This window comes from Monodelphis domestica, chromosome 5 (assembly GCF_027887165.1).
Source record: "Monodelphis domestica isolate mMonDom1 chromosome 5, mMonDom1.pri, whole genome shotgun sequence".
In the NCBI taxonomy this organism is placed as follows: domain Eukaryota; kingdom Metazoa; phylum Chordata; class Mammalia; order Didelphimorphia; family Didelphidae; genus Monodelphis; species Monodelphis domestica.
This window is the reverse complement of record NC_077231.1, coordinates 118,085,370-118,100,906: the sequence shown is the minus strand read 5'-3', so window position 1 is coordinate 118,100,906 and position 15,537 is coordinate 118,085,370. Positions and strand designations below refer to the sequence as shown.

The 15,537-nt window shown below is 38.3% G+C and overlaps 1 long non-coding RNA gene across 2 annotated transcripts in view; it reads left to right on the top strand.

The window, feature by feature from the left end:
* LOC103098261 (uncharacterized) overlaps window positions 1-15,537 on the top strand; it is a 65,873-nt gene that overhangs the window by 5,503 nt on the left and 44,833 nt on the right. For both annotated transcript variants that reach the window (XR_001624866.2, XR_472684.3), the window contains exon 2: window positions 4,996-5,122. This is a non-coding gene — a long non-coding RNA (uncharacterized LOC103098261). The remainder of the gene's footprint in view (window positions 1-4,995; window positions 5,123-15,537) is intronic.

Below are 15,537 nucleotides of genomic sequence, written 5' to 3'. Positions count from 1 at the left end.
TGATTTAAAACCAAGACACCGTAGTGAAACATATTTTCTGTGGTCAAATTTACTCACCCTCCCTTATATCTATCACAATTTATATCTTCCACCATTTTAATCACTACAGTTTAAGACCTCAACCATTTTAAATCTCACAACCTCTTGATCTTACATCTCTTGGTCTTGCCTATATTGCTCCTCATTTCTACTTGATTCACGCAATGCAGTTGCCCCACATATATCCCATTAATCTTTTGGTGCTCTGGCCCATGGGAGGTATCCCGGAGCTCTTGGCTCCCCACATGTTCTCTTGTTTCTCCTACTTATAATTTCTCTGCTTGTTATCTTCTTCTAGAGAGGCATTAATGGAGCTTGTAACTCCCCACGTGTTTTAACTTGTTGTCTCTGAGTCTTTATTCCAGCCTTTCTCCCTCTATCTCTATTATCTATTCATCCATATTCCTCCAGTCTCCATTCTCCTTCTCAGGTCACCACCCACAGGTTCATTATTTAGGAACTGCAGTCAGTTCCTATACCTACCTCCTAAAGCAGTTGATTTCATTTTTTGCACAGCTATAATTATTAGAAAGTTGCTTTTTTTCCTGATATGAAGGTGAAATCTGCAACTTTGTAACTTCTATTCAGTATTCCTGGTTCTACCTTCTAGGATCAAGCTAAACAAATTAGATTCTTTGTCCATATGACAACATACTAAGGTAGTTGTTATGTCTTCCCTACCCCTCTCAATTTTTCTCTTTTCTGGGCTAAATATTCCCAGATCTTTGGACTGAACTTTGTGTGGCATGGTTTCCACTCCTCTCATCATCTTTATCACCTGTCACCTTTCTCTGGGTGCTGTCCAATTTTTTGGTATCTTTCCTAAAACATGACGCAAAGACCTAGTTGGAACACTCCAAATGAGACATCACCAAAGATAAAATGCAGCAACATCATTCCCCGCCTTCTGGATATTGTACCTCTCTTAATATAACATAAGACGACATTAACTTTGAGGACTTTCATGCTTACACTGTTGATTCATATTATGTTATAATTCATTAAAATCAGCAGATATTTTACATAGAAACAATCATCCAGCTATACCCCTCAATCATGTACCTTTGAATTTGATTTTTTAGACCTAAGCATGTAAGTTTATATCTGTCTCTGTTAAATTTTATCTTACTATGTTTTAACCTCACATCTAGCATGACTTTACCATCTAATATATTAGTTTTCAGAGTTTGTTCAGAGATGCTATTGTTCTTAAAGCATACATGTATATAGAGGACAGTTTAAGAGAATGTGGCATTGTAAATGTTAAAAACCTGTAAATGCCAAAGACTGTAAAGGTTTTGTCCAAACTGGTAAAGATAATTTTTAGTGTTTTGACTTAAAACTAAATAAGTGGTCGCCATGGGAAATTCCCAAATATGAAAAATACCCAAGTCAACTGGGGATTTATGGAGATTTTAATTAATATAAATGAAGGAATTAAGGGAAGGAGAGAGAGAGAGAGAGAGAGAGAGAGAGAGAGAGAGAGAGAGAATAGCCAAGCAGTAGAAAATGGCCTAGGCCAAAATGGCCTAGGCCTGAGCCTAAGGGAGAGTGAGTCAGTCTTTATCACTCACCACAAGATCATCTCCAAGAAAGCTCTAGTCCTCCACTGAATCTCCTGAACTGAGTTCAGAGTCTAACTCCACACTGAATTCAATTGTGAACTCCATTCAAAATGTCCTCACTTCAACTCCAAACTCCAACCCCAATTCAATAATCCCCTGAATTCCTCTTACCCCTTCCTTTTAAAGAAATTTTCTCTTATGTCACCTCCCCTAAATTTTCACGTCTACCAATCACAGTAGATGCTTTTTCCCAGGACTGCCCTTCTTAGTTCTCATCTTCTTTGGTTCTCACCTTCTCTAGTTATATTAAATCCTCTGAGTACTTCACACCTCTTTGTTAAGCTTGCCTTTTATAAGTTGCCTGACCTTTTAGTGATTAATTTAACCTTTATAGGTACTTAGCACCTTTTTATATTAGATCTAAAAATTGACCTAGCTTAAGGTTCTAGCTTTACTATAAGTATGAGTTAGGGACTTAATTGTTCAATCAGGAGTTTGCAACTTTATCTTCCCCTAAGGCACTGTCTGAGTAGGGTGGAGTAATTTTAAAAGTTCTCAATACATTCCCGATCAAGTACTTCCATTGTTAAAAATGGGGAATATCTTAATCAAATCTTCTAAAGTAGAGTCTGAGTAGTTTTAAGATTCACAGCATGTGGAGGGGATGTGGCAAAGTTGGGACATTAATTCATTGCTGGTGGAGTTGTGAACTGATCCAACCATTCTGGAGGGCAATTTGGAACTATGCACAAAGGGCGATAAAAGAATGTCTACCCTTTGATCCAGCCATAGCACTGCTGGGTCTGTACCCCAAAGAGATAATGGACAAAAAGACTTGTACAAAAATATTCATAGCTGCGCTCTTTGTGGTGGCCAAAAATTGGAAAACGAGGGGATGCCCATCAATTGGGGAATGGCTGAACGAATTGTGGTATATGTTGGTGATGAAATATTATTGTGCAAAAAGGAATAATAAAGTGGAGGAATTCCATGGAGACTGGAATGACATCCAGAGGAGCAGAACCAGGAGAACATTGTACACAGAGACAAACACACTGTGGTATAATCAAACGTAATGGACTTCTCCATTAGTGGCGGTGTAATGTCCCTGAACAATCTGCAGGGATCTAGGAGAAAAAACACTATCCATAAGCAGAGGACAAACTGTGGGAGTAGAAACACCGAGGAAAAGCAACTGCCTGACTACAGCGGTTGAGGGGACATGACAGAGGAGAGACTCTAAATGAACACTCTAATGCAAATATTAACAACATGGCAATGGGTTCGAATCAAGAATACATGTCATACCCAATGGAATCACGTGTCGGCTATGGGGGGTGGGGGGGAGGAAAAGAAAATGATCTTTGTCTTTAATGAATAATGCTTGGAAATGATCAAATAAAATACTATAAAATTAGAAAAAAAAAGATTCACAGCATGAAATAAAAAACATCCTTTTTCATATACTTTCATCTAGTCAGACTTCAAAGGCAACCTAGCTTACTAATATATAACATAAAACAAAGGCTAATGTGGTAGAAAATAAATATATATTAAAACGTATGTTATATGTAGATTAAAACAAGGTGATGTCCACTAGCAGGTTTGGAAATTTGCCAAAGTTGACTATGGATTTTCTTTCTTTTTTTGGATGTTCTTATAGTGAGGCTTTCATGTAAATACCATTGGCTCACTATGCTTTCATATTATATATATATTATTCTGGCATATTAAGCCTTCTAATGATAGAAATTATGGTGGATCCACTGTTAACACTTAACTGTCATATCTTATCTTTCCCAATGAGGAATGAAGAAGAAATCTAAATAAATTCTCAGAGTGATGGATGAAGAAAAGGAAGAAGCTAGGAACAATATCCACACTATGAAAAGAATGGCTCTAAAGTATGTTACTTTTACCCTGACAAAAAGAAATGTAGGACAGTGTGGAGGAGAGAATTAAAAAAAAATGCATGCAAAGGACAGAAGCTGGAGATAGTTCAGCTGTCAATCAAAGGAAAATTCCATTTGGAATGTTACTGGGAAAAGAAGCTTGGAGCCAAGCCAACAGTGACTGGTTTTGAGGTGTTTGGGCTGATGGTGGTGACCTTGAAGGAAGAAGCTGGGTTTATCTCTGGGACTTGAGATAATCAAGTTGGAGGTGGCCTGGTTGATTTGAAGGCAGAAGAAGAAGGACAATAGTCCATATATCTCTCCCTGACTGGCTCTGTTTCATGCTAGTTAGTGACTGAATTGCCATTTCTCTCAATATCCTCTAACCTAAGACTCACTGTAGATAATAGGGAAGCCTCCAACCCTCTTACCTTATCCTCTGTCTTTCCTGTTTTCCCTCAATAAACCCTTACTTGAGACAAAGAAGAGAAAGGAGTATTTCCTCTCAAACATCCTAGCTCACCCTGAGTGACTTAGAAGGAAGCTGAAGAAGAAGGAGGAAGGGGAAACTGAAGGGAAGAAGAGGGGACAAAGGGAGATTTAGAGGGAGGAGGATAGGTGAAAGAAAATAACTACCTGAACCATTAGCTATCTAGTATCCATCTAATATACCCTCCAATATCATCTATTACAACAGGGAGTTTTCAACCTTGGGTTTCTGTAGCCTCTGAATGTATTAGTACAATCAGTGACTAGAAAGAGCATGCCCTCCAAATAAGATGAACCCCTAACCTAGAGGAAAATTCCATAAGACCACTTCCAAATATAACCAGTCTTTTGTCAACTCCCCGGACACATAATGGCTAGACAAAGGGTAACCAATGATCTATATGTTGGAGCAGCCAGCTATGGCTGCCCAAATTCCAAGGTTCTGTCCCTGACCCTGATCCTTAAGATTCAAGGAGTTTATGAGAGAAAGAAGGAAGCCATCTCAAGCAAGAAGAGATGAGAAAGGAGCCATCAGGACCTCAAGCTGCCACCGAGAAGGTTAGGATAATTGGAATAAACTATGAACCGGGTGAAACTTCATAAACCTGAGCCTGTGACATTTTCCTCCCTTCTCTCTTCCTTTGAAGGAGAAACTAAATGTACCTTGGTTTGTCCCCTCACTTTAAACTCATTGCATCCTCTTGAACTTGAAGAGATTTTATTTTTGAGTAGCCAATTGGTAGAGAGAATAGAATGTCTGATGAAGTCAAAAACACCTTAACTTCTCTCAACCTCGATTTTCTCATCCACTAAATGAGTATAATAATTCTGTGCATCTGACTGGGTTGTTTTGGAGAATCAAATCAAATAATATATGTAAACACCTTGTAAACCTTAAAATGGCATATAAATGTTAGAAATAATTCTTTTCAGGTCAAAGTCATTAGAAAAGAGAAAAATCTTTTGCCAACAAAAACCCAACTATCTGTTGCATTTTGCTTTATGCCCAGATAAAGAGAAGAGAGCGAGAGCAAGAAAGTTCTTCTTTCCAAAGTAAAACATTTGATTAAGCTGGAGCTGAACCAAAGGCAAGAAAAGTGGAAAGACTGGAGTTTGATGTTCCCAATCCTGCAAAAAGTATGTGAGCTATTCCTAGAGTCATTCCTATTTGCAGGGGAGTGTCAGAGGAGTTTGGTGGAAGGCAGACAGTGAAGTGCAAACAGCAAATAGCAGGAAAATGAATGTTGCTGCTTCTGAGGTAGCCCCGAGTTTCTCTTGGCCAAGCAGCAACATTGGTCCAGCAGAGAGCGCTCCAACAGAGCGTGTTTGCATTCAGCCAAGGGGCAATCCTGCAGGAACTCCATGATGCTACTCGCACTGCCTGCCCTAGCTCCTTAGCTTCCCCTCTAGAATGTGATTTGGAGACATGACTCATAATATTAAGTAACATTCATATGGTTCTTTTCTGGATAAAGCCAACATAAAATTGTAATCGAGAAAAAATAATCTAATGCTATGAAAATATAATGAAATAAAGGAAAGCAAATGTGTAAATGACAAATGAGAAAAAAAGTAAATGCATGCATGAAGTCTTAAAGTCAAAGAAGAGAAAAGTTTTTCTATTTGTAATATAAATATTTGTCATCTGTTTTATTTTTTTAGTATATCTTTTTTTTAACATTTTATTTGGTCATTTCCAAACATTATTCATTGGAAACAAAGATCATTTTCTTTTCTTCCCTCCCCCCCCCACCACCACCTCTCCCATAGCCGACGCGCGATTCCACTGGGTATCACATGTGTTCTTGATTCAAACCCATTTCCATGTTGTTGGTATTTGCATTAGTTGTCATCTGTTTTAAAAAACAAAACAAAACACTGTCCATGGAAGAGGATGCTGGGATTCTTTAGACAAAAATATCACTAGAATGAAGAAGAGTTCTTTAGCTTGCCATAACTTGCTAGGATATTTAATACCTCAATTTGTCAGCGATCTCATCTAGGTGGGCTCTCTTCACAGTAGTGTGATTGGCCACCCATACATATTTTCTTGGTAATTTTCATCTAAATTCTCAGCATCTAAATCAGTGTGTGTTGGCTATTCTTCCATAAATTTTCCATAAGAATTCCCTAAAAATGGTCATGTCCTTCAGATGCACTCATTGCAATGTTATTTTTAGATGGCATCATGCTGATTGCAGCAAGCCCCAGAATATCATAGAGTCTCTCAATGAGATCCCTAACCACTCAAGAGATTAGTCTTAAAAACCAGGAAGAAAGACATGTAAGGAAAATGACTATTTCCAAGATTTTGCAATTGAATAAGAATCCCATTGAGTTGTTTCAGATTGAATTGCATTTGGAAAAATCACACATTGCTTTGAATATTCCCAAGATGCTCCTGACACACACATATATACACCTACATATATTTTAACATTCATATTCTCCTGATGATTTAACATCAGTATTCTTCCATGATAATGAAACATTGTAATCTCTGAAGCATCAAAAGTCTGTGTGTGTCCCAAAAGGCAACAGAGAGATGTATGGTAGGAATAAGCAAATTATAGTAGATTATAAATTGTGACTAGCAATGCTTTCCATGCAAGAATGGAAAAAAGATTACATCAACATGAAGAATTTATGAAAGGAATTACATTAAATTAAAGCAGTTTGCATACTATTTGTGTCTTAGTTGACCAATTCTAGGGAGTTGACTAAGCATATAGGGGTTCAATGACTGGCTCAGTGTCACATGGCTAGTATCAGAAGTAGGATTTGAATCAAAGCCTTCTAAGCCCAGTATATATCTCATCCTCTATACCAGTGATTCTCAACCTTTCTAATGTCATGACCCTGCAATATAGTTCCTCATGTTGCGGTGACCCCAAACCAAAAAATTATTTTGGTGGCTACTTCAAAGCTGTAATTTTGCTACAGTTATGATTCGGAATGTAAATACCTGATGTGCATTATGTATTCTCATTGCTACAAATCAAACATAATTTAAACATAGTGATTAATCACAAAAACAATATTTAATTATATGTTGAGAAATATTAATCCAGCAGGAGGCAGCCTGAGCGCTAGGACGGGAGGTAAGTCCTGCCTGGGGAGGGGATCCCCAGACGCTGCCTTCTTCTTCCTGTCATCTCCCTCCAGCTCCAGCTGAGGCTTCACTTTGCTAGGGTTACTAGGCTCCATTATCCACTCCAGAAGTTATCCGCTCCAGAACTCGTTCTTAACCCCTCCGGAGCCAGCGCTCAGGTACTCTCTCTGGGTCTCTGTTTGAGTCCAGTCTCCAGGCAACAGGGTAAATCCATGGCCCCTCATAGGGGGAGGGCTGATGATAGATAACTAATATTAGTACAATGTGCGGGCAGCAGGGTCCCTGTTCTTTCCGAGATCTTGCTGTAAAATAGCAGAATTTCTCAGCAGCTATTGGAAATATGTATTTTCCGATGGCTTTAGGCGACCCCTGTGTTTTGGTCACTTGACCCCCGCTAGGGTCGGGACCCACAGTTTGAGAACCGCTGCTCTATACTATGCTTCTCTTTGTAAGAGATACCATTCAGAAAGGAGGATCACAAGATCATAATTTTTTTTATATTTTTAAATTTAATTTTATTGATTAATTAAGAAAAATTTTCCATGATTACATGATTCATGTTCTTTCCCTTCCCTCTCCCCCTCCTCCCTCCCATAGCCAACACTCAATTCCACTGGGTTTTACATGTGTTGTTGAAGATCATAATTTAGAACTAGAATTACCTTAGAGATCATCATATCCAACTCCTTTCTTTTATAGATGAGTTGGAGTATACGGAATGTTCCAGGAAGATTAGCACCTCTGGTATGAGGGCTTGTCCTGATGTCCACTTGTTAACCCAGTTCTCATCTATGGCTTCAAAAAGCTGTAACATGTACAGTAGCTATACACCAGTAAAACTATCTTGGCAGACAAGCTAAACCAGGTTGAGGGTAACTGACAAGTCTCAAACCTATTGGTGAGTTGGGAGCATGTCTACTCCACGTGAAGACTTCCCGAGTGGAAGGGGAGGATGGCCATTATTTGTTCCAGTGCCATGAAGGTGGCTGAAGCAGTGATTGTGGAATGCTTAATCTTGATCAGACACCATCAAAGACACTAAGGTCATCCATTGTATCATGGGCAGTTGTCATCATCTGATTTTTGTCTTGCCACTAAACTTCAATGACTGGAAGAGAGAGTGAGACTGATGATTCTGTGTAACTTTGCCTCACTTAAATCCAATTATGTGCAAGTCAAGACATTATCCCATGTCATTGGTCCTCTTAGAAACAAAAGACAAACAACAACTGATTTTCAACCAAGAAACAAAGAATTTAAGTGACTTGCCAAAAGCCACACTGGTTTTAAAGTAGCAGAGCTCATATTCTGTAGCTGAAATGATCATGTACTAATAAAGAAAGAAAAAGAAGTCCTAATTCTTTGTTGATGCATGCAAAAAGTCCAAACAAGAGACAGGTAAGTTTACAGTGGATAGATTCTTAATCAAGAAACTGTGAAGCTTGGGAGAAATATGTATAAATAATATCCAATTCCTTTTTCTCTTATTCCAAATAATTGGGTCAAAAAGCAATCTACAGATCAATAAGTCGTTGTCCTAAATAAAACAACTTAGTAAAAAGTACTGTCTACCTTGTTCAAATGATATACTTTGATTCGCCCAAGTTATAAAGTCACATGATAGAATATAAATATTGAAAGGAAACCTAAAATTCCTCTAGTCCAAAACCTTCATTTTTCAAGTGAGGAAATGTGGACCAACCAGGTCAAGTGACTTGGAAGGCAGCATGGCATATTGAAAAGAGCACTGGACTTGGAATGACCAGATCTAGGTTTGGTGCTGCCATTTCAGTGTGTAATCTTTATTGTTTCCAACTCTCTGAGTTTTCTCATCTATAAAATGGGGATAATATCATTTGCAGCAGTCTGTAGCCTGCAAAGTACTATGTAAATAGGAGTAATTAGTATGTTATTATCTGAAGTCATGTTGTATATCAGAAACAGCAAGCTGGCCAATTTGATTGGAACATGAAGTGCCTGAAGGAGAATAATGAGCAACAAGCCTAGAAAAGTAGGCTGTAACCAGCTTTTGAAGAACCCTACATGCCAAACACAGGAGTTGTGGTTTATCTTAGAGGCAAGAGGGAGCAACTGGAGTTTCTTAAGCAGAGTGGTTGCTTTGTCAAACCTGTCTTAGGAATAGTTGTAGAAAATAGATTAGAGAGGAGGAAACCAAATAGAAGGCTATTGTGGTAATCATCGAAACAAAAAGTAAGGACCTGAACCAGGGTTGTCTCTATGTGAGGGAAAGCAAGAAGATAGATGTAAGATAGCTAGTAAAGATATAATTACCATGATTTGATAATTGACTGGATTTAAGAAGTGAAGGAACAAGAAAAAATGGAAGTCCAAGATGATGAATGGAAGGATAGTAGATCCCTCCACTGTAACTTTTTAAAAGTTAGGAATAGTGGAGGGCTTGAGGGGAATGATAATGGAAGTGCTTTTGCTTTTAGACGTGGTATGAGATTGTAGTTTAGGAGAAGAGTGGACCTTGATAAATCTAAGAGTTGTCTACAAAGAGATAATAGTTGAAACTGATGAAATCACCGAGTAAAAAGATGAAGAATGTGCAGCTCTTAAAATAGTGTCCTGGGGGATTATCCATGGGTAGAGAATGAGTCAGATGATCCAGCAAAGAGACCTGAGAAGTAGCCACTAGATGAAAGCAATATCATGAAAACTCAGGAAGGAATGGTCATCTAAAAGGAGGTGATGATCAATAGTATTAAAGGCTGCCAAGAGTTCAGGAGAGAGCCAACCTTACCTATTTCTTTACTTAAGATAGATAAATCCCACAAGCTAAGGAGAGTGTTCTATCACTACAAAAGAGGCCCTAGTGGAACTGAAAGATCCATTGAAGCTATTAGTTTATCGGAGAAGAAGTATTAGGTTATTATATACTCTGAAAATAAAAGAAAATTAAAGGAGAAAAGTAGTTCTTTGTTCAATTGAACCCAATATCATAGTACTTTACAAAATTATAAACTACTGCATAGCAAGAATAACAAAACAATGCTTTTCCTCCCAACCTAAGCTGTATTTAAAACAATTTCTAGGCATATAGTTGGGTTTTCTAACTTAATTACTGATATGTAGTTCTTTACATCTTTACTTTAAAATTCCCCAACCTCCCTAAGGCTTTCTCAATAGTCTCGTTTTCTCACCTAGAATGATATCCTTCTGCAAGCTTTCTTTGTGACTGTACTGAATGAGTAGGTGTGCTTTTTTCCATCTTTCCTATTTCTTCCAGTTCTTTGTTTCTTCAGATAGACACAATTCATCTATAACTATTGCTTCATCCATCAGTCAGGCTCGAGCTGGTGAAAATTACTTTTCTAACTCTTAGGAACTCTAAGCTGTAAAGGTTTTTCCCTGACAGTTTCAGTTAAGGTTTGTTCTGATCATGTAACCCTACTTCCCAGTATTGTGGCAAAAATTTATCACACCAATACAAAACTCCAAGCTAAATAGGTTTATTGAGAGGAGGCCAGTCTCACAACAAAGCCAGACTCTAGTCAAGATCAAGACCAGAGACCCCAAGCCTTAGAATATAGCCTTTTTTATACATGGAAATCTGATGACACCCTGCCCTAAAAGACAGATTGAATATGGAATTTTCTCAATGGACAGATCACACAAGTATTGATGATATCTTGTTCTAAAAGACAGATTGAATACAGAATTTTCACATGGACAGATTGTACAAGTGCTGAATAAGCCAGAAAGTATTAAAAAAATCACTATGGATGGTAACTTTATATCTATTATTACTACTGACCTTTCCTAAACTTTTTCAGTAAAGGGTTAGGATCTAATGTATTTTTCTGCTGACAACTAGGAGTCAGAAGTTAGATGGATGACATTTATGACTGACACTTGTACCCGAGTTACATTTGGACCCAAGAGCAGCCCTCTACCTCCTGTCTTATGATTTTGCAACAGGCTTTGGTGGACTTGGTTAAAACTTTTGGGTTTTAGGCTTAAAGTCAAAATGCTTGTCAGCAAGATTTGATACCACCCTTAAACTGTATTCTTCTTAGCTACTGTTTATAATTCCTATGAAGTAAACTATATTATCTGTCTTATAATCATAAAGGCTAATACCATTATAATCATAAAAGGGGGTAAGGGATTTCACTCTCACCTTATGGATAAATACTATAGCTTCTTTTTTCTCTTGCCTGAGCATTCATAACTCACCCTCCACAATAGATTTGATTTGTTGATTGATTTGTTCCTCCCTCTACCCAACCGCTCCACCACTTCCAAATGTCATCAATGGGTGGCAGTTTTAATTTACATTTGTGACACCTTACACACTAGCCTGAGAATAATTTTAGTTAGCCCCTCACAAAATCACAGTAGCTTTCATTGCTACCACCCAGTAAACCATGGGAACTTAATATCTTGCAAATTTATATATTAGGAGTTTGGCACCTGCCCAGATCACCTAAAATGGAAGCACCCATGTGGGAGGCACCAGGGACCTACTTTTGTGAGAAAGGAGAACTGGTGCATGTATGAGCATTCTTTTAGCCTACCATGTGATTGGAAAGTACCTCTTTCCATTGTCTATCTGGGCAGAACTAGTATCATCTTTAAATCTACTGGATTGAAATCCAGTCACTTGTTTCCCAAAGGTTTCCAGGGAAAAGATACACACAGTAGATACTACAGTAGAGGGAAAGGCCCTGGGACCCCCAAGAAAAAGGTTTAGTGTTTTGGTCTTATTTTGTTCATCCTTTTCAGTTCTAAGAGTAGGAAGTAGAGTCTCTGACCAGGGATCTTAAACTGTGGGGACCTCGGAACTCAGGTTTCTAGTCCGGATATTGCAACCAGCCTAGCAGGGAAATCCTGAGAAGCCTACATCCCAGGATATAACCTTCAGAGATCTTTGCACTTACAATTTGTAGGGGCTAACCCTATATAGGAACTGAGCAAAGCTGTGGACCTAATCTCTCTCCCCTCCCCAGAAAGTGGTAAAGGGGAAATAGTACCTCTGAGGTGTTGTGGGAAAATGTTTGTATGTTGTTCTTGCTATACATTTGAAGTAAGTATTTCTTTGTAAAAGTGAATCTGACTGATAGTTAAATGGATCCAGGGTACTTGGACCCTTAAAATTGAGGAGAAAATAATCAGTGGGGGGTTTGGGTCAATGATTGAGATTAAAGACCCTCTCAAGCTCCTAAGAGTCCTAAAGAAGGGGAAAGGGGTTTAAATATAACACACCTAGCCTTGAGATAATGGTAGCTAGAGCTCTGCAGGACAGAATTTATTTCATATAGTCATGAATAGAGAAACGACTCAGTTTTGAGCTCTTAGAAGAAGAAAAACAAAGTTCCAGCCAGGGGCCTTCCTTGTCCCTTCTTTCAGAGACTCAGCAGGGATTTTCAGTCCCTGAAACTCATAGCACCACTCCTAAGGTAAGGGACTCATCAGTTGTCCAGTTAATCAGTCATCAATAAGCATTTATCAAGTTCTTCCAAGGAAATGAGTTTAGAACTCTTCACAAAAGATGTTATCTCTATTGTCAACTTAAATAGAGAAATATAATTCCTGATTAAGTTTTAGCTATTGAAGCTACCCCAAGTTAAATTGGTTGGTATGGAGCCATCTTTTAGTATCTTGCATTTGAATGACTACAATTTTTCCCAAGACAAATTAGCCACCCTTCTTCTAACAGACAGATCTGTTTAGCAATTTCTGGCCATAATTTGCCTTATCCATTCTACCTCCTGGAGTAGGCACATCAGGTGTGTGGGGTTGGGGGGAAAGATTTGTCCTCCCTCCCCCACCATGGTCCCTACAATTAACTAGAATTGCCTAGGAGCTGGATGTGCTTACCCAAACCCACCTAGTCTAACAGACCAGCATCTTTTTTTTCCTCTTGTGAGAATGGATCAGGGAACAAATAGTCTCTAAGAGAATTCTTCTACTTAAGATGGGCTTTTGCAGTCAAGAGGTAGTAGCAATAGGGCACCAGTGGACAGTCCTTGAGAAACACAAAAGAGATACATATACTTACCTGCATGGTCCAAAAGAGGGGTTCATGAGCAATGTATCTTTCCTAGACAGCACAATCCTAGAATCTAGCCTTCTAACCAGAGAAGGGAGACTTATTGGATGGCATCAGACTTGGGAACTAATTCTATAGTAACTCCAAGTCTGAGAATCTGGTCATCCAATCTTCTGTCCAGAGAAAGGGGATTTCCCGAATGGAGTGAGTCCCACAGAGGGAGAATAAATTCTGTAATCTGTACTAGTAGCTGAAGTATTAATAAGGGACTAATGCCATAATATAAAGGAGAAAAGGGCTTTGCTTTTGTTTCTCACCACTTAATGAGTTATTTAGTTGGTACAGACCCATGGGAAGAGAGTCACTTGCCTAGCAGGTCAAAAATGTGTTCAAAGTATGGGATAGTATGAGTTTGGAAGAATCTAGAATCTTGTAGAAAAGTGAAATCCACTAGACTATGAATTGATATACATTTTTCTTGATGTGCCTCTCCCTCTTTCTCTCCTTTCCTCTCTCTCATTCTCTCTTCTCTCTCTCTCTCTCTCTCTCTCTCTCTCTCTCTCTCTCTCTCTCTCTCTCTCTCTCTCTCTCTCTCATTTTCTCTCTCCCCCCCTCCAAATCTTGTGTTTATCTTTTTTAATGCAGCTCCTTGAAGGCAGGGACTTTTTTCTCTTTGAATCTTCTGAACTTAGACTAGTACCTTGAATATAGTAGGTACCTAATATATTTGTCTTGACTTATTCTTGTCTTTGTATTCCCAGTCCCTAGTTTAGTGCCTTGCACATAGAGAACTCAGTGTTTCTTGAATTAAATTGTTGAATTAGTAATTTATTTCTCTATTTAAAACATTCAGACTTAAAATCCATATGAGTACATACTCTTATCTTAAACAACTGGCCTGGAAGTTTAGTTTTATTTCATTTGTTACTTCATTATGAAAGCAATATCTGGATGCTAAGAACCTCATAAAATTCTCCGGTTCTAATAATGTCTTTTTTTTAAATTGTATTCACATTTAGATGTACGCACAAATGAAGGAAATATGTCATAACTAGGAAGTCAGGAAATGAGTCAAAGCTGCTTATCCTTTGCTGCAGATTCAGCTAGTGGGCTGGTCCTGAAACCAGAAAGTGTGGTTTTCTATGGAAGGAGTGTGTAGCTTAGCTCCAAGAAGTCCAGAACAGGAGCACTGTTTCTTACATTTCCTGCTTTTAGTTAGGTTTAGGCTAAATCCCTCACTTATATATACATATCTACTTTGCAAAGAAGTATTTGTTCTCTTCTACCAGGAGTTCTCAGTTTGGGGGCTGGGAGTAGAAGAAACAGGATTTGGGAGCCCGGTTCTCAAATCCCTAAACCTCAAAAAATTAAATTTGCTCTGCAACTCTTGACTTAAAATTGCTAGTTGATGCTCATTGGGCTCATATACAAATATCTCTCTATTTCTATCTCTCTCTCTCTCTCTCTCTCTCTCTCTCTCTCTCTCTCTCTCTCTCTCTCTCTCTGTCATGCACAGACACACACAAACACACACACACATCCCACATACTTACTAGCTGTGTTACCTCTGTTTGTCTCAGTTTCTTCAACTGTGAAATGGGGCTAATAATAAGCATTTACTTCTCATGATCATTGTAAGGATCAAATGAAATAATATTTGTAAAGCACCCAGAACAATGCCTTAAATACCATTGGCACCATAAAAATGCTTCCCTAGATATACATGAACACTTAAGACACACAGGCTTTCCAACAACAAGCAACTCCAGGCTTCCTTGGAAAACACCTTGTTAAAGGTACCCAAGGGTGTGCTGATAACTATTTAACAACTGGCTCTCTGAAAAAAAAATAGGCTGAATACTTTTAAATTTAGTCCTCCTTAACATTTTTACCATCACTTTCTTAAAACTAGACAATCAGCAAAATAAATAAAGCCAATGGATAGTTTTGATTATATTAAATTAAATTTTGCACTAACACAATCAATACAACTAGGATTAGATAGGAAATGAAAACTGAGGGAAAAAAAACTTATACCAAGAGTCTCTGATAGAGGCCTTATTTCTCAAATAGAAAACTGAGTCAAATGTTTAAGAATACAAAGCATCCCCCAGTTGATAAAATGGCCAAAGGATATGAACAGGGCAGTTCACAGAGGAAGAAATTAATTGCTTAAAGAAATCATTATTGGTTAGAGATACACAAATTAAAACAACTCTGAGATACCATCTCATACCTATCAGATTGGCTAAAACGACCAAAAAGGAAAATGGTAAATTTGGAGAGGCTGTAGGAAAATTGGGACACTAATAAGCTGTTGGTGGGACTATGAATTGATATAACCATTCTGGAAAGTCTAACACCAGAAATTATCCAGTCTGCAAATGAAACCTCTGAGGAAGAACTCCCAGCCAACTGCTA